At 35.6% G+C, this 24562-nt stretch overlaps 1 protein-coding gene across 2 annotated transcripts in view; it reads right to left on the minus strand.

Annotated features, from left to right (window-relative positions):
* Nucleotides 1-24562, minus strand: part of SHLD1 (shieldin complex subunit 1) — a 259466-nt gene that overhangs the window by 103746 nt on the left and 131158 nt on the right. The window lies entirely within an intron of this gene.

Raw genomic sequence — 24562 nt, forward strand, 5'->3', positions numbered from 1 at the left:
GAGCTCTGGCCTCTGAGCAGCCCTACAGGGAGAACTTGCAGCCAGAGACAGCAAAGACACCCAGCAAGTCCAAAGCTCTCAGTCCATAGACATAAGGGGATTAGAGGAGGCTGCATAAATCTCTCTGCTCTCCCTGGGGTAAGACTCAGCTGTTTTCCCACACTCCAATCCAGGTTGCAGTTTGGGCTTCCACACTACCATAGCTGAGCAGGGACCATCCTCACAGCTCCAGGGCAGAGGGGCGGGCCTGAAGCTTCTCATAAAACCTTGAAAGAATTAAGATCCCTGTGGATTGTCCCAGAAAACCCCCAAAGCCTTGCAGTAAATCAGTCAGAGGCTGAGGAAATGAGCAAACAACAGAAAAAAAGAAGAACCTGACCATAGAAAATTATTTTGGTCCCATGGAGAACCAAAATATGTACTCAGATGATGACAAAATCAAAGCTTCTGTAACCAAAATCTCCAAGAAATGAAAATGGGCTCAGGTTATGAATGAGCTCAAAAAAAGACTTTGAAAAGCAATTATGGTAAGTAGAGGAAAAAATGGGAGGAAAAATGAGAGTGATGCAGATAAACTGTGAAAACGAAGTCAGCAACTTGGTGAAAGAAATACAAAAAAAAATATTGAGGAAAATAATATATTAAAAACCAGTTTAGGCCAAATGGAAAAAGCAACAAAAAAGGCAAATGAGAAGAACTGGCCAGCTGGAAAAGGAGATAAAAAAAAACTTTTTTAAGAAAATAACTCCTTTAAATGTGTTGTGGCTTGCTTCACCTTGGGGCCCACAGCGACAAGCTCCCTCCCAGAGGGAAGCTGAGAATAAGGAGTCAAGCCACCGCTGCCTTATGCCTCCAGCTCAAATTTATTATTGCTTAGCTTCTACATATATACTGTTAAGTCTTCCAGGGTAGAACAAAGAAAATTGAGGGAATGGGGGTGAACAGGCGGTATACATGCAGCACCTTGCGTTACAGGATAAGGTGGTATGTTGTGGGGAGGTGGTAAAACACAGCTGTGTCTTGTGCCTGGGGCTGTGGGGCTGAATGTCCAGCTCCCAAGGACTCCAGCACATCTGATCTCTCAGGGCAGCATGCCAGCTCCTGCGACTGTCCAGGTGGTGGTTTACTTGGAAATAATTTGTGTCATGGCTGTTAGAATAGCCTGTGTTCCCACATAAATGTAGAATGGAACTAAAGGAAGCTGATGACTTTGTGAGAAATCAGGAAGAAATAAAAGTACATCAAAAGTAGCAAAAATTAGAATAAAATGTGAAATATCTCATTGGTAAAACACTGACCTTGAAAACAGATTCAGAAGAGATAATTTAAAAATTGGACTACCTTAAAGTCATGAGCAGGAAAAGAGCCTAGACTTCATTTTTCAAGAAATAATATAGCAAAATTGCCTTGAGATCCTAGAAGCAGAGGGTAAAATAGAAATTGAAGGAATTCACCAATCACTTCCTGAAAGAGATCCCAAAAGAAAAACTCCTGGGAATATTATAGCCAAATTCCAGAACTCCCAAGTCAAAGAGAAAATACTAAAAGCTGCGAGAAACAAGCAATTCAACTACCATGGCTCAATAGTTGGGATTATACAGGATCTGGGAGCATCTACAGTGGGGGCTCATAGGTCTTGGAATATATTCTAGAAGGCAAAAGATGTTAGTTTACAACTAAGAATCAACTATCCAGCAAAACTGAACATCCTCTTTCAGGGAAAAAAATAAAATAGGACTTTCAAACTTTCCTGTCGAAACAACCAGAACTGAACAGAAAGTTTGATCTCAAGTACAGGACTCAGGTGAACCATAGAGGGCGTGTTCGAGAAACACTAACTAGAAGGAACTTAATGATGTTAAACTGTTTGTATTCCTGCATGGAAAGAAAATACTGATAACTCATATGAACTTTCTCATTCATAAGAGCAGTTAGGAGCATATATAGACAAGGCACAGGAAGGAGCTGAATATGATGGCATAATAGAGTTAAAAAGATGGAGTCAATGGGTGATAAAGGAAAGTACTGGGAGGAAGAGAAAGGAGAGGAAAAAGGAGCTAAGATAGTTCACATAGGAATCAAGAAGCTTTTTCAATGGAGTGGAACGGGGCCAAGGTGAGGGGGACAGTGAGCCTTAATTCTCATCAGAAATGTTTCATAGAGGAAATAACATAAGAACTTAATAGGGAATAGAAATCTGTCTTACCCTAGAGAAAAATAAGATGAAAGGGATGGGATAAGGGGGATCAGGTTGGGGGTGGGGAGGGAAGGAGGGAATAGGTGATAGAAGAGAAGGAAGATCATGAGAGAGGGCACTCAGATACAACCCTTTTCTGAGCAGGGTGAAAGGAGAGAGAAGAGAAAAAATCTGAGTGGGAAGGAATAGACGAAGGGAAATATAGTTAGTAATGGCATCTGTGAAGCAACTCATTTGGTAGACTTATGATAAAGAAGGCAACTCATCCCAGAGACAGAGCCTTTGGAATCTGAACACAGACTAAAGTACGTTTTTTTCCCCTTCTCCCTATTCTTGAGGTTTCTCATCATTATTACAAGATTATTGTAATAATATAAAACAAACAAATAAATAAATTAGTTAAATAATAAAAAGAAAAGAAAAAAAGAAACCAGGAGGGATGGGAATTCAGAGAAGCCTGGAAAGACTTTTATGAACTGAGGCTGAGCGAGATGAGCAGAACCAGAATGCTGTGCACCCTAACAGCAACATGGGGTTGATGATCAACCTTAATGGATTTGCTCATTTCATCAATGTAATAATCAGGGACAACTTTAGGGCATCTGCAATGTTACCCAGAGAAAGAATTGTGGAGTTTAAAACAAAGACCAAAGACTTACCTTTAATTTTAAAAAAAAAATGTTGCCTTAAGTACTATGTAATTTTTCTATCTTATAGTTTATTTTTTCCTCAAGGATATGATTTTTTTTTCTCAACAGATTCAATTTTGATCAATGTATAGCATAGAAACCATGTAAAGATTATCAGATTGCCTTCTGGGGGTGGGGGTGGGGGTGGGGGGAGGGAAATGAGGTTGGGGGAAAAAATTGTAAAATTCAAAACATTACCAAAAAATGATAGGTAGAAATTTACTATTGTATATATAATTGAAAAATAAATAAAATATTTATATTAAAAATATAACAAAAGATGCTAAACAAAGAAACTGTTTAAATGAACACCTAAAAAATAAAATTTATTTTCCCTACCTTGCTAAATAACTCTGTGAATTATATGTAACTTTTTGCAGTGTCCTATGAATGAAAATTTAAGCTTTTTCTTACTCCCCTGAGGATGACAGTATAGTGATTTTCTCACTTAAAAGAATCACAGTTGTCTTTAGGACTTCCTCAAGCACAACCTACCTCTGGATCCAGCTGCAGGATCACTAGGTTTATAGATTACTATACTCATTTACTTCTGTATATTTTGTGCCTAATTTGTTCCACTAATAAAATTGTTTCATTGCTGCTGTTATTGTTCAGTCATGTTCAACTCTTTGTAACTCTATTTAGGGTTTTCTTGGCAAAGATACTGGAGTGGTTTGTCCTTTCCTTCCTTGCCAATTTATAAATGAGGAATTAAAGCAAGGAAGATTAAGTAACTTGCCTAGGGTCATACAGCTATTAAGTGGCTGAGACCAGATTTGAACTCAGGAATATGAGTCATCCTAATTCCAGGCTAAATACTCTATCTACTCTGTCATCTAGCTGCCCCAAACTATTTTATGCCAGTACTAAATTGTTCTTATACTTATAGTTTTATGGTATAGTTTAAGATCTGGTATTAATAGACCTTTCTAATTTTTTTCATTGATTCAATTGATATTCTTGATCTTTTACTTCCAGATAAATTTTTAAATTTTTTCTCCTAAATCTATAAAATAATTCTTTATAGTTTAGGATGAAAATATGAAAATTAATTTAGGTAGCATTTTTATTTTTATTACATTATCTCAGCCTACCTATTAGCAATTAGTATTTCTTAAACTATTTGGATCTGTCTTTACTTCTATGAAAGGTGCTGGGTAATTGTATTCATATTGTTCCTTGACATGTCTTTGTTGTTAGACTTCCAAATATTTTATATTGCCATATAGTTATTTCAGACAGAATCTCACTTTCTATTTTTTCTTGCTGAATTTCATTAGTAATATACAAAAATATGATGTCATTGGCCCCCTTCCAGAATGAAGTACAAACAACAGAAACAAGAAGGGTTCTACACTAAATCGCTACAAAGAGAGAATGACTTCAAAAGCATAACTTGTGAGTTAGACCTTGTCACACAAATTTTTTAAATGTGTGCCTGAGTACAGTTATGGTGGTCTAAGTTTAATCTTACTCCTCCCATGGAGGTTGTGTTTCTGGGAATGAGTAAAGTAGGTTCTTAGTATAACGTTTTATATTAATTGTTTTGCTATGTTATCCTCTAGTAGTAGTAACTGCTGCCAAAGTCAATGCTATCATCATCATTTTCATCTTTTTCTTCTCCTCTTCCCCCTTCTCTTCCTTGTATTTAATTGCCCTCCCCTACACATACACACAAAATCTGGGACAGCTGACTTTTTGTCTAGTGTTTTCATTTTTTATTTCTTGAAATATGGCTCTGAAAAGACAAGCTTTTAAAAACTCATTGTGTTTTAAATAGAGTTACTTGAGACCATCTTAAAATTTAAATCACTGGCTTTCATTGACCAGCCAATAAACTCGAATCCTAGTTTCTATGGTTTATTGTTTAGGTTTTATTGGCACAGGATAAATAAATAGCAATTGTTTTTTGTTCAGGCCAGAAACTCAGCAAGTCTTCCCTTCTCAGATTGCTAAATTTGTGATGGTAAATTGAGCTATTTTTTGTCAACTCTTACTCATTAGTCATTAAATGGGTGTGCCCTCAGACAAAATAAGACCTGGGAAAGACTTTACTTTAGGCACTATGTTGTCATGATCTTTAGTCTTATTATTGGACTCTGATGAGTCTGGAGGAGAGAATGAGGTTACTGACTTTGTAGACCTCTGCCCCTCTCATAGCTAATTCACAAGCAAGTCAATACAACAACTGATCCTTTTTGAGAACAATAGAGAAAGAGCAACAACAAAAGAAATCTGAATGATCTGTCTATTTTATGACCTATAACTCTGCTGAAGTTCCTAACTGTTTCAATTAAGGTTTTTTTTGGAGGGAGGTGACTATTGGGAGGGAGGAAACTATCATATCATCTGCAAGAAGTAAGAGTTTTGTTTCCTCTTTGCCTATGCTTAGTACTTCAATTTCATTTTCATGTCTTACTTATAGTTAGCATGAGTAATATGGTATCAAGTATTAATAGTGATAATGAGAATGCTTCATCCCTGATCTCACAAGAAATGTTTTTATCTTATAATCTATAATGATATTATAAATAATGTTTGTTCTTAGATTCATATAGATACTATCTATTGTTTATTGGAAAGATTATTGCTATAATTTAAAAAGAAATGTATTTTTCAAAAGTTTTTCAGAATCTACTGAAATAACCATGATTTATTTTGATTTTGTTATTAATGTTGCCAGTTATGTTTATAATTCTCCAATATTTAACTTGTCACTCATAGCATAATCATAGTGTATGATCTTTGCACTATATTGCTATATTCTCCTTACTAATATTTTATTTAAGATGTTTGTATCAATATTCATTAGGGAAGTTTCTATTTTGACTCTCCATTCCCTTTATCCAGTGGTGGGATTCAAATAAATTAACAACCGGTTCTCTGCCTTAATGACCATTTTAAGTATACAAAAAGATATATGGAAAGGTAGTTTAATATTTTGTATATTTAATACTCAAATAAGAACAATAAAAAGTATACAAAACTAGATTATGCTATATTACTAACAGTAAGCAAATGTATCCTCATGAAGAGAAAGCAGCCATGTGACCATAGCAGTCAATGTTGGAAACGTCTGCAGAATCATTCTACTTATTCTCTTTTTTTTTTTTGCTTTCTTTTTTTGACTTCCGAAATGGGCATTAAAATAACCCTTGAAATGTATATTTCTATTGGTTCATTGTGTCCCTGCTTCCTATTGAGTTCACTGTTCAAGGAACACCAGTGCACTCATAATATCTCAGGGGAATTTTGGGTGTAACACAAAGTGGAAACAAGTGACTACTTGTCCCCTCCTGATTATTAGGCACTTTTTCTCTTTATGTTATATGTTTGTTTACTGAAGTAACAAAAACGAGGGAATTAAAATGTAGTATTTCATCAAAGGTATAATGAGTTTTAAGAAGTGAATAAATATTACAGGCACAGATCTGTTGATTTTTTTTAATCTATGGATGGAATGAACATTACTACAGGTGCTTAGAAAATACCTGATCTTTTAAAAAAAGTAAGGAATAGAAATTTGTGATTTCCACATTGGAAGGCTGCCCAGGTGCCTATCTTAGAGAGAACCACAATTACAAGTGCCATTTTAACAACTATTTTGCCAAACTCAACATAAAATTTGATATTGGTTCTGCTGAACCAGTATGAACTAGCTGAATTCTATCATATCTTTAACCACCCATTCCATTCTTCTTTTTGCCATTATCCAAACATAACAGTCACACACACACACACACACACACAGACAGTCCTTCTGTCTAATTATAGGCTCCTTCCATGACCCTGATGATGATAAATTCTGAGGGATTATATGTTTCATATTCCCAAATACCCATGTAATGTTTAACCTTTAGTTTCTTATGATTTTTCACTCATGTTAACATTTTTATGATTCTCTTAAATTCTATTTTGTATATCAGATTTTTCAAGTTAGCTCTGGTCCTTTCATTGGTAATGGACAGAAGTTTTCTATTTCATTAAGGATCCCTTCCCCTGTGCCCTATAGTATTATAATCAGTTTTGTTGAGTAGGTTATTTTTGTTTCTAAGTCTAAATACTGCACCTTTTGGAACGTCATATTCCAAGCCTTCATTTTATGGTAGTACTTGCTAAATCTTGTTTGATGCCAATTGTGGTTTCTTGGTATTTGAATTCTTTCTGAATGCTTGTAGTATTTTTATCAGGAAGTTAGAACTCTGAATTTTGGATAAAATATTCCTGGGAGTTTTCATTTTAAGTGGTGACTTGTAGGTTTTTTTTCAATGTCTACTTTGTCTCTAGTTCTAAATTTTCTGAAAAGTTTTCTTCTATGATTTCTTGAAATATATCTAAACAATTTTTTTTGTTCATGGATTTTGGGTGGTTCAATGATTCTTAAATTATCTTGCATTCAGTTTTCAAGTCAGTTGTTTTTCTATGAGATTTCACATTTTCTTCTACTTTTTCTAGACTTTTTGACCTTTTTATGTCTTATGGAATCATTAGCTTTCTTGTGACCAATTACAATTTTGTTGGAATTATTTTCTTCAGCTATTAATTCTCTTTTTATATTTTTTCCCCATAGAATTCATTTGGTTTTTAAATCTTTTGTTTTTAGTTCTTTCTTTAACTCTCAACTTTAATTCTTCTAAGCATTCTTATTAAATTTATATCCAAACTTCATTTTTCTCTACAGCTTTTTAGATTTTTTTTTCCAAATCACTTTCTTCTCTTTCTGTGTTTTGAGTTTGCTTGTCATCATAATATCTCTTTGCGATCAAGTTCTTCTGTTTGATTGCTCATTTTTCCAGACTACTTCTTGACTAATGTTGAACTCTGCATACTTCTAAGAGGATGTCTGGCTTGAGTTTCTTTTCTCCAATGAATTTCTGCACTTTTACAGCTTTTACTGCAGCTCTGCATATTTTCAGTGTTCCCAAAGTGATGTGAATCAGGGAAATGTTCATTCATTACTCTCCTAGTTTGAATTCTGCAAATTTCTGAGTAAGATATGGGTCTATCACTTGTTTCTGCTTGGAAATTTCAATAGACTGCTGCTACAACTGATCTGCTAGAAATTTCTCCAGGTTCAAAGCAATTAAACTGCTGCCTCCTGTTTGTTTTGGAATATTGCATTCTCTATCAGTAGCCACATACCCACCATTTACTACTGGAATTTGTTCCTTTCTTGGAACATAACTAGATTCATAACTGGTTCTTTCTTGCCCTGGATCTATGACCAATGGATAAAACAATGGATAATGATCAATGGAGCTACCAAATGACACCCATTTCTATACCAAGTCCTTGTTCAGAGATCACCTAGAACCTCTTTCTTGTGCCCTCTCTTAGTTCCTGGAGGCCAGAATGACTTCAGGCTTCAGGAACTCCTGCCAGCTTCTGCTCCAAGTGCTACAGGCTCCTGTACACTTAGCAACTTTGGGCTAGAAAAATGACTCACAGTGACTTCTTAGATTTTTTTTCCAATTAGAATTCAAATTGGTACATTCCCGTGTTTTTGTCAAATAGGTGCCAAGAGTTAGACTCTAATGCTTCCTCTAATTCTGCCATCTTGATTCTGCTTCTCCTCTCTAGATTTTCAAAGATATTCTCTCCTGACTCTCTTTCTACCTATTAGACTCCTCTATCTTCTTGGTTGGATCTTCATCCAGGTTATGCCTGCTAAGACATAAAGGTCTGTGCTGATTCCCCTGCCTTTTCCCTCTCTACTAGTAGTGTTAAACTAAAATAGAAATGATGACCATTAAACAGTACACAGGAATCTCTGCAAGCTACATAGTGATTGGAAAACTACATATTATATTTGCTTTTTTTCCCTCTAAGTTTTTGCAAGGCAAATGGGGTTAAGTGGCTTGCCCGAGACCACACTGCTAGGTAATTATTAAGTGTCTGAGACTGGATTTGAACCCAGGTACTCCTGACTCCAGGGCCGATGCTCTATCTACTGCACCACCTAGCCACCCCTATCTTTGCTTTTATATTTTTACATAACTAAATATTTCCCAATTACATTTTAATCTAGTTTGGGTCATAATCTGGAGGGTTGCAAGCTGCAGTATGGCTCTTGGACTGCATTTTTGATCTTTGCTCTATACTATTCCATTTGTAATCTTAGAAGCTCCCATAAATTTAATTGTCATTTCTATGCTAATGAATCTCAAATAAACTTATCTGGATATAAACTCTTTACTAACTTCCAAATATTATATCTCTCCAACTATTTATTATATAGCTTCAACTGGATATTCCAGAGACATCTTAAAACTCCACATATTCAAATCTGAACTCACCATTTCTTCCCAAAATCCTCCCCTTTTATTCCCTATTATTATTAAGGGTACCACCATCTTCCCAGTTACCCAGGCTCAAAGTCTAGTTTTTATTGTTGACTCCTCATTCTCTCTCTCCCCTCTACCATCCACATCCAATCCATTGATAAGGTCTGTTGATTTTACCTTTGTCCCATCTCTTCCATACACCCTATTCTCTCCTCTGACACTACCACTACCCAAGTGCAGACTTTTACCGCCTCAAACCTGGACTATTATTATAAGAGTCTGCTTATTGGTTTGCCTGCCTCTTTCCAATATATAGTTCATACTCTACTCAAATGCCAAAGTGATTTTCCTAAAGCACAGGTCTGAATGTCACCCCCTCTACCCCAAAAATCTCTAAGGCTCCCTATCATCCCCAAGATCAAATATAAAATTTCATAGACATTTAAAGCCTTTCAGAACCTGCCCAACATCTTTCCAATCTTCTTATATCTTATATCTGTCCCACATACTATGATAAAGTGACACTGGCATCTTTGCTGTTCCTTTTATAAGATACTCCATCTCCTATGGACATCCATCATGGGCTGTCCCCTACGCCTAGAATGTTCTCTTCCTCTTGGTTTCCTTCAAGTTCCAAAATCAGGAGGTAAAACCTGATCTTTGAAAGCTGTTTCTGATTCACCTTAATTCTAGGGCCTTCCCTCTGTTGATTATCTCCAATTTATTCTATATGTAGCTTGTTTGTATAAAACACTGGGAGCTATGATTGATACATGTAAGTGTAATTTAAAGAGGGTTCACATATCAGTCATAGGTGAGTCAATATCCAATATAAAGCAGAGAGAGTAATTTTAACCCTGACCTTCCCAGAAAGTCCATGACTGGCATAGTATTAGGAATAGACTAGAGATTTGAATCAAATTTTATTTATGAATGAACAAAAAAATAAAAAGGAGAGACATCAGTAATAGTAAGAGAATCAAAACATAATTTCAGGGTACAATATGGGCAATCACAATAAGCATAATAATGTTATTTCTTAGACATTCTAGTCCAGAGTATTCAGGTGAGTAAACTGGACATATCAAAGAATACAAATATATCATTTATCATAATGCAGATGCTCCTTACTTAGTGCTTGCCAATTTTTGAATGAAATTTCACTTTGCTACTTTTTTTTCAGATGACATGCAAGATTATATGCTGTTTCAGTTTAATTGAATACCAAGAAATGAAGAAAAATATCCTTTACCCTGCTCTGTGAAGTAAGAATTCATGAAAAAATTTTGACTTGGCAAATGAACTTAGATTTTATCATCAAAGTAAGTACTCCAATATAAAGTTTAGAGACTGACAATCACTGAAGGCAGGGTAGATCAGGGAGATCTATGAAGAACTTACACATATACAAAATAAAAATTTCTGTGAGACTACCTCAACTCCACCAACTAAACTGTTGACTGCTGGTAAATATTTCTGTAAACTCTCTTGTTAACCATTAAAGCCCTGTAACTATTTTTTTTTAAAAAGCAAATAATTTTAAACTGAATATAATTTTACAAGATGTTCCTAGCATAAAAACACTAGGGCCTAGTTAGTTAAGAAAATTTCCTTCTAAAATATGATTGAATTTTACACTACTGATGTTATACCTTGGTAATTATAGAACCATGTGTTAGTTTTTACTCCTTAGTGATTAATTTTCATGTAATAAAGAACTGAATGGATTTGCTAATCTTTCATAAGACCTTTGTGAAGGGAAATTCAATACAGCTTAGTCTTTCCTGGCACAGCATAAGTTTCCTATGTTAATGAATTTCCTCAGTTGTGTCTTTTCATCTAAGGTGTTATATTGTTTCCTTTTATTCCCCCATAGATATATATCTTGGTTTTTTAATTAAATAATAATAATAATAATAATAATAATAGCTAACAGTTATATAGCACTTTAAGGGTTGCAAAGTACTTTAAAAATATTATTTCATCTTATCCTCACAATCACACTTGGAGGTGGTTGCTGTTATCCCCATTATGCAGAGGAGGAAATTATAAGCAAATAGAAGTTGTTACTTAGTATATGACATGTCTTTCTAGTGCTCCATCCACTGGTATATAACCAAATGATAAACTTCTTCAGGGCAGGAACTGTGTTTTATAATTCTTTTCTCATTGAGATTTATGTAGTATTGGTACATAGGAGATCCTTCAAAATAGCTGATTTTATATAGGACTTTAAGGTTTCCTCAACATTTTAAATATATTTAATGGTAATTACACTCAACTTTAACATAAAGTATAGTAACATAAAACAAAACAAAAAAGATATTAGCTTCATTACTTCTATCAGATTGAGATTATTTAAAACTTTCTGGGATTAAACAAGATTATCTACTATAAAATTAATCAATACACTTTCAAATAAGGCATCAACTGGATATTATTTCTTGCTTTGGCTTCTGTGATACTGAACTCTTGGTTTCCCTCCTGTTTGCTCCTTATCTGTCTTCTCCATGACATCATTACCCTCTGTTTTCTAAAATATAGGTATCTCCAAAGAGCTATCCTGATGATATTTTTTTAGGGTTTTTTTATTATTTTTTTTTGCAAGGCAAATGGGGTTAAGTGGCTTGCCCAAGGCCATACAGCTAGGTAATTATTAAGTGTCTGAGACCGGATTTGAACCCAGGTACTCCTGACTCCAGGGCCCATGCTTTATCCACTGCGCCACCTAGCCGCCCCAGATGCCACCTAGCCACCCCTCCTGATGATCTTTTAAGCTCCCATGGGTTCAGTCATTAAATTGAGGCAGAAGACTCTAAAAATCTATCTTTCTGTATTGTATGTTAAGTACAGCTATTTTCTGAAGTATCTCCTTTGTGTGTATGTGTATTTTTCAGTCCAAACCTCTTCTGAACCATACTCTCATATCACAAGCTACCTGAATAAAATAAATTTATCTAGAATAAAATACAAAGTTCTCAACATGATGTTTGAAGCTCTCCATAATCTTGATTTCAGTTACATTTATGGTCTTATTTCATGATTTCCCTCCTTATGGTGGTTAGGAGAAAGGAAGGGAATAAGGATTTAAAAACACTTACTATGTGCTGGCACTGTGCTAATCACTAAATAAGTATTACTTTATTTGATCTTCGTAACAACCTTATGAAGAAGTTTCTGTTATTATCCCCATTTTTTATAGATGAGGAAACTGAGGGAAGCACAGATCAAGGGAGCCACATAATTAGCCACACAGTTATTCCCCACCACCTTTAACTCTTATAATCTCTAACTTTCTTTAAAAGACAGCTTGGATACTGTCTCTTGACTCAAGATCCCTTTCTAGTCTCTCTTGATTAGCAGCAGTTTCCATCAGAGAATAAATAGCATAAAGAGAGGTATAGAGATGTGAAAGTTTATTTGGGAGACTGCTCCTCAAGAGTGGGCTGATTTTCCAAAGGTAGAATGCAGCTCAACTAAGGAGTGAGCTTTTAAAGGGGTAGGAAATATGAGGTAATTAGGGATATGTAGAAGAGGGGTATAGCTCAAAGAGCAAAGATGAAGTTATTAAGGACATATATAAATAAGGGCTTTCAGGCCAGGGCATGAATTCATTATTTTGATAGAGGACTGTATAAAACCTTGTCCTTTCAGGCTAGGATGGGCAATTTGTCAGAGACTAATGAGTTCTTCACTCCCAAATGAACCCCCAAAGATTGGCCTTTGACCTTTCTTTCTCCAAAGTCCATTTCCTCCTCTTTTCATTATAACATGTTAAATTTGGCAAATTTCATTTTTGAGTAAAATTAGCTATAACAATCTTTGAATATTTACTCTATTCAGGAAATATTATTATATTATTTAACATTATGTATTACAGAATTGTGTATTATGTTAAAACACAATACTGCACAGTTCCATTTTTCTTTTTGAATTATAAAGATTTTATCTATTTTGAGTTTTACAATTTTTTCCCCTAATCTTATTTACCTCCCCCACCCCACCCACCCGAAGGCAATTTGCCAGTCTTTACAATGTTTCCATGGTATACATTGATCCAAACTGAATGTGGTGAGAGAGAAATCATATTCTTAAGGAAGAAACATAAAGCATAAGAGATAGCAAGATCAAACAATAAGATATCAGTTTTTTCCCTAAATTTAAGGTAATAGTCCTTGGTCTTTGTTCAAACTCCACAGTTCTTTCTCTGGATACTGATGGTATTCTCCATTGCAGACAGCCCCAAATTGTCCCTGATGGTTGTACTGATGGAATGAGCAAGTCCATCAAGGTTGAGCATCTTCCCCATGTTGCTGTTAGGGTGTACAATGTTTTTCTGGTTCTGCTCATCTCACTCAGCATCAGTTCATGCAGATCCCTCCAAGCTTCCCTGAAATCCCGTCCCTCCTGGTTTCTAATAGAACAATAGTGTTCCATGACTTACATATACCACAGTTTGCTAAGCCATTCCCCAATTGAAGGACATTTCCTTGATTTTCAATTTTTGTCACCAAAAACAGGGCTGCTATGAATATTTTTGTACAAGTGATGTTTTTACACTTTTTCATCATCTCATTCAGTAGTGTATTGCTGCATCAAAGGGTATGCACATTTTTGTTGCCCTTTGTGTGTTGTTCCAAATTGCTCTCCAGAAAGGTTGGATGAGTTCACAGCTCCACCAGCAATGTATTAGTGTCCCAAATTTCCCACATCCCTTCCAACAATGATCATTATCCTTTCTGGTCATATTAGCCAGTCTGAGAGGTGTGAGGGGGTACCTCAGAGAAGCTTTAATTTGCAATTCTCTAATAAGTAATGATTTAGAGCAATTTTTCACATGATTATGGATTGCTTTGATCTCATCTGTAAATTGCCTTTGCATATCCTTTGACCATTTGTCAATTGGGGAATGGCTTTTTTAATTGGCTCAGTTCTCTATATATTTTAGAAATGACTCCTTTGTCAGAAACATTAGCTGTGAAGATTGTTTCCCAGTTCACTGCACTTCTTTTGATCTTGGTTACAGTGATTTTATCTGTGCAAAAGCTTTTTAATTTGATGTAATTGAAATCATCTAGTTTATTTTTAGTGATGTTCTCCATCTCTTCCTTAGTCATAAACTGCTTCCCTTTCCATAGATCTGACAGGGAAACTACTCCTTGATCTTCTAGTTTGCTTATAATATTGTTTTTTATGTTTAAATTCTGTATCCATTTGGATCTTATCTTGGTATAGGATGTGAGGTGTTGGTCTAATCTAAGAAGTGTTTTGTAATTGTTTTCAAAAAGTTTCTGTGTCTAACTTGGCAAATAGACTCCCAGGTATTTTATATTGTCTGAGGTTACTTTGAATGGGATTTCTCTTTGTAGCTCTTCCTGCTGTATCTTACTAGTCATATATAGAAAAGTTGAGGATTTATGAGTTTGTTTTTATAGCAAATTTGCTAAAATTGCTAATTCCAGTAGTTTTTTGGATGATTTCTTGGGATTCTCTAGGTAAACCATCATGTCATCTGCAAAGAGTGAGAGTTTTGTCTCTTCCTTCCCAATTCTAATTCTTTGAATTTCTTTTTCTTCTCTCACTGCTGAATAACATTTCTAATATGATATTGAATGGCAGTGGTGATAATGGGCATCCTTGTTTCACCCCTGATCTTACTGGGAATGCCTCTAGTCTCTCCCCATTGAATATAATGCTTGTTGATGGTTTCAGATAGATACTGCTTATCATTCTAAGGAACAGTCCATTTATTCCTATACACTCTAGTGTTTTTAGTAGGAATGGGTACTATATTTTGTCAAAAGTTTTTTAAGCATCTATTGATATAATTATATAATTTCTGATAGGTTGTTGATGTAATTAATTATACTAACAGTTTTCCTAATATTGAACCAACCCTGCATTCCTGGGATAATTCCTACTTAGTCATAATGTATAATCCTAGTGATAACTTGTTGTAATCATTTTGCTAAGATTTTATTTAAGATTTTTACATCTATATTCATCAGGGAGAGAGGTCTATAATTTTCTTTCTCTGTTTTAACTCTTTAGGTATCAGCACCATATTGGTGTCATAGAGTCAGGCAGAGTTGCGTCTTCCCCCTATTTTTCCAGAGTTTATATAGAATTGGAACCAATTGTTCCTTAAATGTCTGGTAGAATTCACTTGTGAATCCATCAGGTTCTGGAGACATTTTCTTAGGGAATTCAATGATGGCTTGTTGAATTTCTTTTTCTGAGATAGGGTTGTTTAGGTGTTTAATCTCCTCTTCATTTAACCTGGGCAAACATATTTTTGTAAATATTTGTCCCTTTCACTTAGATTGTCAAATTTATTGGCATAGAGTTGGGCAAAATAATTCTGAATTATTACTTTAATTTCCTCCTCATTGGTGGTGAGTTCACCTTTTTCATTTATGATAATAGCTATTTGGATTTCTCCTTTCTTTTTTTTTAATCAAATTGACCAGAGGTTTATCAATTTTATTGGCTTTTTTCATAAAACCAACTCTTGGTTTTATTTGTTAATTCAATAGTTTTTTTGCTTTCAATTTTTATTAATTTCTCCTTTAATTTTTTGAATTTCTAATTTGGTATTTAATTGGGGGGGGTTTCATTTGTTCTTTCTGTAATTTTTTTAGTTGCATATATAGTCCATTGATTTCCTCTTTCTCTAATTTAATTATGTAAGCATTTAAAGATATAATATATCCCCTGACAGCCACTTTGAGTGAATCCCATAGGTTCTGATATGTTGTTTCATTATTGTCATTATCTAGGATAAAATAATTAATTCTTTCTATAATTTTTTGTTTTATCCACTCATTCTTTAAAATGAGGTTATTCAATTTCCAATTAGTTCTGGGTCTACATCTCCCTGGCTCAGTACTGATGATTTTTATTGCATTATGATCTGAGAAAGATGTATTCACTATTTCTGCCTTTCTGTAATTGATTATTAGGTTTTTATGCCCTAGTACATGGTCAATTTTTGTATAAATGCCATATACTGCAGAGAAAAAATTTCCTCCATAAGTCTATCATATCTGGGTTTTTTTAAAACAATCTATTTACCTCCTTAACTTCTTTCTTGTTTATTTTATGATTCAATTTATCTAAATCTGAGAGCAGGAGGTTGAGGTCTCCCATCAGCAGAGTTTTGCTGTCTATGTCTTCCTATAGTTCTTTCAGCTTCTCCTCTAAGAATTTGGATGCTATCCTATTGGGTGCATACATATTCAGTATTGAAATCACTTTATTGTCTATGGTACCTTTAAGTAGAATATAGTTTTCTTCCTTATCTCTTTTAACACTATCTATTTTTGCAACTGCTTTGTCTGAGATGAGGATTGCTACCCCTGCTTTTTTCATTTCAGCTGAAGCAAAATATATTTTGCTCCAACCTTTTACCTTTACTCTATATGCATCTTTCTGCTTCAAATTAATTTCTTGTAAGCAGCATATTGCAGGATTCTAATTTTTAATCCACTCTGCTATTCACTTACATTTTAATGGAGAGTTCATCCCATTCACATTCAAAGTTATAATTACTAATTCTTTATTCCCCTCCATGCTATCTCCCCTCATTGTACTTTCCCCCTTTTTTCCCTTTATCCATATTCCCCAGTATTTTATTTCTGAATACTGCCCCCTTCTGTGTGTTTGCCCTCCTATATCCACCCCTCCCCTTTCTTTCCCCTTTTCCCTTTTCCCTTCCCTTCCTTCTGTTAGTTTCCCTTTTTCTCCCCCTCCCTGTTTCCATACCCCCTCCCTTTTTTCCCTTTTAATACTTGAAAGGTAAGATGTTCTTTAAGTCAAGTCTGATGAGAAGAAGATTCAGGTATTTCTCATCTCCTCTCTCTTTTCTTCCCCTCTATTACCATAGGTCTTTTGTACCTCTTAATGTAATGATATTTAACCCATTCAATCCCTTCCCTCCTCCCATCTCCTTTCTGTCCCCCTTTTTAAGGAGGAAGTGTTTTTAAATCACTCTGAGTCATAGAAAATCCTGAGTATTCATCACTTCTGGCTAAGTATATTCTCTCTAATAGAGTTACAATTCTTGAGAGTTATTTGAGTCTTCCTCCCAAGTAGGGATATAGTCAGTTTCATCCCAGTGGGTAGTAGTCTCATGGATAAGTCATGAGTGTCCATTGTTTTTGGCTAAGTATATTCTCTCTGATAGAGTTATAATTCTCTTATATGACTCTTATATGAGAGTCTTTTCCCCATATTGGATAGCAGTTTATTTTCTTTACCCCCCCTTTTTTTACCCTTTCATGTGTCTCTTGAACCTACTGTTTGATGTCCGAATTTTTTATTTAGCTCTGGTTTTTTTCATCATGAATTGTTGAAAGTCTTACATTTCATTAAATGTCCATCTTTTCCCCTGAAAGAGAAGGCTCAGCTTTGCTGGATAGTGGATTCTTGGCTGCATTCCAAGCTCCCTTGCTCTTTGGAATATCTCGTTCTAGGTCCTTCAATCCCTTAATGTTGCTGTAGCCAAGTCCTGTGTGATCCTTACTGTGACTCCTTGGTATCTAAATTGTTTCTTTCTGCCTATTTGTAGGATTTTCTCTTTTATCTGATAGTTCTGGAATTTGGCCACAACATTCCTTGGTGTTTTCATTTTAGGATCTCTTTCATGAGGGGATCGATCTATTCTTTCAATAACTATTTTGCCCTCTGGTTCCAAGATATCAAGGCAGTTTTCCATCACTAAATCCTGTAATATTAAGTCTAGTCTTTTTTTTTCTCTTCAATGTTTTCAGGAAGACCTATAATTTTCAGGTTGTCCTTCCTCAATCTATTCTCGAGGTCAGTGGTTTTGCTGATGAGGTAGTTCACATTTTCTTCTATTTTTTCCTATCTTTTGGTTTTGTTTAACGGGTTCTTGCTATTTCATAAAGTCATTAGTTTCCACGGACTCCATTCTTATTTTTTAGGGAAGAATCTTCTTCATTTACCTTTTGCAACTCATTTTCCAATTGGTTAATTCTGTTTTTAAAAGTTTTTCATTTGAGCAGTTGAGGTTTTAAGAGAATTATTTTCTTTTTGCATTTGCCCAATTGAGTATCTGAGAGAATTATTTTCATTTGTCCAATTGTATTTTCCAATAATTTGTTTTCTTCTTGCAAGATGTTAATCTTCTCTTGGGTTTCTTTTCCCAAATTTTCCAACTGATTTTTAAACTCCTTTCTTATTTCTTCAAGGAGGTTTTTCTGTGCTGGAGACCAGATCATATTCTCCTCAGAGGTTCTAGGTTTCTCTGAGTTAGCATCTTTTCCATCTAAGAATTTTTCTATGGACCCCCCTTTTCTCTGGCCTTTCTTCATTTCCTAACATCTTGAGTTGGGGGGGTTTCACAGAGGAGGGGCTGGTTCACAGAGGTTTGGTGTTAGGATCCCTAGAGGCTTTACTCACTGAGTGTAATATCTCCATCTGGTCAGTAGGTGGTGCTAAAGTTTTTGGTCACTGAGTGTAATATCTCCAGCTGGCCAGTAGGGGTGCTGGTTGCTTTCTCTGGAGTGTCTGTGACCTTGATTGAGGCCCTCTCCCTTGGCCTGGAGGGAGTGATTGAAGCTGCTAAATACTTTTGTCTTTGATCAATGGTGGACTATACCCTGGGGTGAGGTGATCACTATCCCTATTGTCAGCTGAGGTGATTCTGCTACTTGACCTTAGCCTGGGGCAGAGGTAGACTGTAATTGTGTTTGCTCTGGAAAGAGGCTTCTGCTGAAATGAAGGTGTAGACTCTGAGTTCCTCCTTACCAGAGGAGCCCAGGGATCATGTCTGCAGCTCTCCTGCACTGGAACTCTCCTTCTAGCCCTGCTGGCAAGCTCCTGAGGGTCAGCACCAACACCAATGCCTCTGCTCCCTAGTTGACCCAAGTCCCTGTGGTTGACCAGGCTCTAGTCCTAGCTGATCAAGCAGGTCAGGTTCTTGGGCCTCAGGCTCCCAGGCTCCAGCCCTGCCACTAATCAGGCTAATCCATAGCTAATCCAGGCTCCCAGGCTCTCACAGGTCCAGTGCTCCTGGCAGAGTCCACCCTGTGTGCTTGGACACCCATAATTGCAGACGACAAATCCTGAGGTAGATGTTCTTTCTCCTGCCTTTTCTTTCTGGGTTTTGTTGATTGGATTTCTGTTAAGAGGTTTGTTTCATATCATACATGATATGATATGATATGACATATCATATTTCTTCTCTCCACCTTCTTGGCAGGAAGTCTCCCACTTCTTTTTAATAAAAAGTATTAGAAACTATTTTAATGAAATCACTAGAGGGCAGCAAAAATAAGATAAAAATTCAACTTTGTGCTTGGATTTTTGATTGTACAGTAATGTTCAAAGAGACATGTAATTGGGTTAAAGAGATTCCTAAAGTTGCCTATTATATACTCTAAAACAGAGTTCTTTTACTCCCTTCTTCCTCAAATGGTAGCATCAAACTGCTACGTCCCTAATGATATTTTTATCATCCTTTCACTTACTCTTTGTAACATTCTTTTCCCTTTTCTTTTCATATACCTTTCAGGAAATAACTGAATGGCTCAAAATATATTGTGCTGAAATGAATTTAAAATTACTGAATAAAATATTCTACTTTTTAAGAAATATTGTTTCTATTAAGAAAGCTCTTTAGAAGAAAATTTTCTATACCATCTGTATCCAGATAAAGAACTGTGGAGTTTGAACAAAGTTCAAGGACTATTCCCTTTACTTTAGAAAAAAAACCTGATATCTTATAGTCTGATCTTGTTATCTCTTATACTTTTTGTTTCTTCTTTAAGGATATGATTTCTCTCTCATCACACTCAATTTGAATCAATGTACAACATGGAAACAATGTAAAGACTGACAAATTGCTTTCTGTGGGGGAGGGTTGGGGGAGGGAATAAGATTGGGGGGAAAATTATAAAACTCAAAATAAATAAAATCTTTAATTTAAAAAAGAAGAAAATTTTCTAATAATTATAAATTATTAACTTTAAAACTGTTAGTAGCAACAGACTATTAGATAAAGATAACTATGCAGATATAACCAATAACAGTTTTGCTGCAAAGGGCTTTCAGTGTGTTTTTTTTTAAGTAAAGGAAAAATATGTCTTTAATGGTCATTTTAAAAAAAAAGAAGAGAAAGAAGCATGGAAGCTTTTTAAGATCTCATTCACATTAGGGCACAAGTAGACATTTCTAACTCCTCTCATTCCTGGTAGAAGAAAAGAAGCAAAAGATCAAGAAAAAAGTATGGTTTCAAAGGTAAACAAAAGCCTTCTTTCTGTGAGTGGTTAAAGGAATGTCACTAGAGGGGTGAAAATCATGAGTTGTTGATAACGTAACAAGTCACAAGTGCTTTAGAGACCAAAAGAGGTAGAGGTTCATTGAAAGCCCCCAGAGGGCAATGAACAACTATGTTAGAGTAGGTAGAAGTAGGGCAGCCCAGCCCCTCCCCCCACAACTTCTCCATCATAGATATATGAAGAACTCCAGAACAAGGAGTGATAGGGAAATTTAAGGAAAAACTACAATGAGTTCTTCAATCCCAAGATAACTCTACTCAGAAGCAAGTGACCGGGGAAGGAATTCTGGTAGCCAGGCAGCTCTGATTCTTTAACCCCAGAGAAGAATCTTGGTTTTAATCTGAAGTAAAAGGAAGATTGTATAATTAATCCATTTCCTCTGAAATGATCATGTATGTTACATTTAACATTAAGCTCTATCCCCATTGCTCAAAGCCACTGACCTACAGAGTACTACCCCATCCCACTTTTCAAGCTATTGAGATGAGGTCAACAAACATGGCAAGAACTTGGTAAATCCCTGTTCCCAGTCACAAGAAAAGCTCCTATCAACAAAACAATGGATCCCTGCCCTAAATGAAAGGATTAAGTCTTTGAGCTACCATCCCTCATTTATATATAATCCCTAATTACCTCATCTCTGCTCTCTAAATTACTGCCCCCATCAGTTTATACCAAAATTACCTCATTTTTCTGCCCCTTTAAAAGCTAATCTCTCTTCAGTTGAGTTGCACTTCTTCCTTTGAGAGGGCCTGCCCATTCTTGGGGAGTGTAATCCTTAAATAAATTTTCATCCCTTATAGTCTTCCTTAGTGCTTATTCCCTGGTGGCAATGGCTGTTGCTAATCTTTCTTTCCCTTAGCTTCCACTAGCCAAAGTAACACCTAAATTGACATTTTTTTGTCCCTAAATTCTTCTGGATCAAAGTCATTCTTTTAAGTGAATTCTTTCATGTTTGCTCAAACTCCTGAAACCTTTAGCTGGCCACATTTTCCAGCAACAAATCCTCAGGAAGGTAGAGACAAGTCACCAAGATGAATGACCAAAGTATAGGCTTAGGAACCAGAACTTAGTTTATAGCATTGCTGCTCTGAACTAGCAGAGCCTGTCAGCCAGGAGACAGAGACTGAGGGCAGTAGTCTTGAAGAAGACCATGACATCAGGGACAAGCCATGAATTGGATATTTGAGGGAGGGGTTGCTGTGCTAAGTCACCAGGCTCACTCTCTCCTCCAGAGTTATCTGGGTCCAATGGCCTAATATGAATCAGGAAGACTGGCAATGGTGTTGCATGAGAGACAATCAGACTGGCCTAAGGTCACTCAGTTAGTAAGTATCAAATGTCTGAAGGTGGATTTGAACTCCTATCCTCCTGACTCCGAGGCCAGTGTTCTATCCACTGAGCCACCTAGTTGCTTAAATAAATTGGAATCTAGAGCCTAGAAAATTCAGATGGAAAATGATCACTCATACTGAACCTTAGATCAGACTGCTTAGGGCCCCTAAGTTTAAAAGTCTGAAGCACCTCAGACTGAGCTGCCCCTTTGATCCTAGAAGATTATAGCATGCAATGTTTGGAACATATTTCTGGACTCTAAATTAATACAGACCAAGGCCAACTACTACTCAAAATTTCTATCAATCGATATTTAACATTTATTATGTACTAGTCACTGTGCTAAACAGAGCAGATAAAAAAAATGCAAACAATATACCCTGCCCTCAAAGAGCTTATACCCAAAAGGAGAGAAAACAAATATATATGTCCATTCAGTGACTAAAGGCTAGGTTAAGAATTGAGTCAAAAGATGAGATCATTATAAAAGTATCATTATAGGAGGGGAAGACCCTCAGTTTCTGGCCAGAATAGAAAAGTATTTCTATTTATTCTCATTGTAAGCCATCAAAACCTTAGCAATGAGTCATAGAGGCTTGATCTGGGGGGCTATTATTGAGTATTCAATTATTAGATATTTAATGAAAGTTAGATTTATTTGGGTTTAAAGGCTACTCAAGTAACTCCTTTTGAAATACAATAGGCTTTCTTAAAGTTATATTTTTTCCAGAGCTATATCTCAAGGAAATCATAGATGAAAACTGCTTAAGCCAAAATTAAGCTGTACCAGCTTTTTGAGAAATAAATAAAACATTTTTTCAATCTAAAATATAACCTCTAGCCCCCAAGACCCAAGGTGATCAAAAATTATTACTGTTAATAATCTTTCATTATTGAAGAAGTCAAATGACATCGTGAATATAATTTTTGATTTGCACATGAATTAGATTCAAATGAGGTAGAGCAAAGTGGTTAGTCTCATTCTCTTCTTCAGAATTATGAAATCAAATGGCAAGACAAAAGTCAAGATGACTGTCAGTGACCCAGTATGCAGTGAGTGACCTTATCCTTTCTAAATTAAACTCTATCCCAGGTCTCAGTTTGAGACTAAGCCACTTCCTAATTTTGAATACTTCAGTGAACTGTTCACCAAGGCACTAGGATCAATCCTGACTATAGGTGAGATAAATCCTTCATTTTCCCTCAATGATTTTCAAAGTAGGGCACTAGAAAGTATTTCCCAAAATAGTCAACCATGAAAGTAAAGATCTCAGACTTTTACCAGAGCAGCTTATAGTGAATAATATTTTCTATCTACATTGTGCAGGAAATAACTGTGTAGTATAAGAATTTTGATGAGAGAAGAAAGTTCCTATTTACATTTTCTTTCCATGAAAGTGACTCTAAGTTTAAAACAGTAATTTAATGTTTCTCTATTTCCTTAATAGTTTAACAATACATAGTTTTCAAAGGACATGATATAATCACCCCTTGAATCTTTAGCCAATGTAATGGAAGGAATATTTCTTAGTCCATTTAGTAAAGGAACTCTAATCTAAGATGAGAGTTTATATTTCTCTGGGTCACAAGAAGTTGGGAAAGAGATAACCCTAATGAGACTGGGGAAAGAAGCTACTTTTGATGAATATGAGAAATATTGCACTATAATTTTTGCATTTTTTAATACTAGAAAAAACAAAACAAGATGGCTAGGGCTAAGATAGTATGAAGTTGTGACCCATATACTGAATTCTGGCTAGTTTGTTTCCTCCATGTAGAGGAAAGTTTAGAATGATAGCTCAAGCTTAGAGTAGTGCCCTTGCAATGATTACACTGTACATCACTAATCCAGCCAGACCTGAGAAGCAAATAACCAAATTAACAGGGATAATTTTTGCACTGGAAATGACAAAAGTAATCCGGAGTTGATAGCAAAAACAAGTAAGGATATAGTAAGAGAGCTTTAAGCTGCTCTTTAAGCCTGGCCTAGATAAGCCACATCCTCAGATTTTTTTATTTTTGTTTTTGCAAGACAGTGGGTTTAAGTGACTTGTCCAGGGTCACACAGCTAAGTAATTATTAAGCGTCTGAGTGTCAGATTTGATTAAGTATCAAATTTGAACTCAGGAACTCCTGACCCCAGGGCAGGTGCTCTATCCATTGTGCTATCTAGCTGCTCCTACATCCTCAGATCTTTTTTTTTAAAGTTTTTGCAAGGCAATGGGGTTAAGTGGCTTGCTCAAAGCCACACAATTAGATAATTATTAAGTGTCTGAGGCCAGATTTGAACTCGGGTACTCCTGATTCCAGGGTCAGTATTCTATCCACTATGCCACCTAGCTGCCCCCATCCTCAGATCTTAAAAGAATTGACTAATGTGATTACTGAGCCAGTGTCAGTGATATTTGTAAGACTGTAAAAGAAGTTGCAAGAAGGGCAAAAGTTGCTATTTTTTTTTAAATGGAAGAGAACGAAATTTACAGACTATAGGCCAGTGACTTTAATTTCTGGGAAAATTATGAACAGTCATCTTGACTTTTGTCTTGCTATTTGATTTCATGATTCTGAAGAAGAGGATGAAACTAACTACTTTGTGCTCCCTCATTTGAATCTAATTCATGTGCAAATCAAGAATTATCTTCACAATGTCATTCGACTTCTTCAAGAATGAAAGATGATTAACAGTAATAATTTTTGGTCACCTTATTATGAAAAATTATGGAAAAAAATCATCAAAATTCTTATACTACACAT

The sequence above is a fragment of the Macrotis lagotis genome, chromosome 1 (assembly GCF_037893015.1).
Source record: "Macrotis lagotis isolate mMagLag1 chromosome 1, bilby.v1.9.chrom.fasta, whole genome shotgun sequence".
Classification (NCBI taxonomy): domain Eukaryota; kingdom Metazoa; phylum Chordata; class Mammalia; order Peramelemorphia; family Peramelidae; genus Macrotis; species Macrotis lagotis.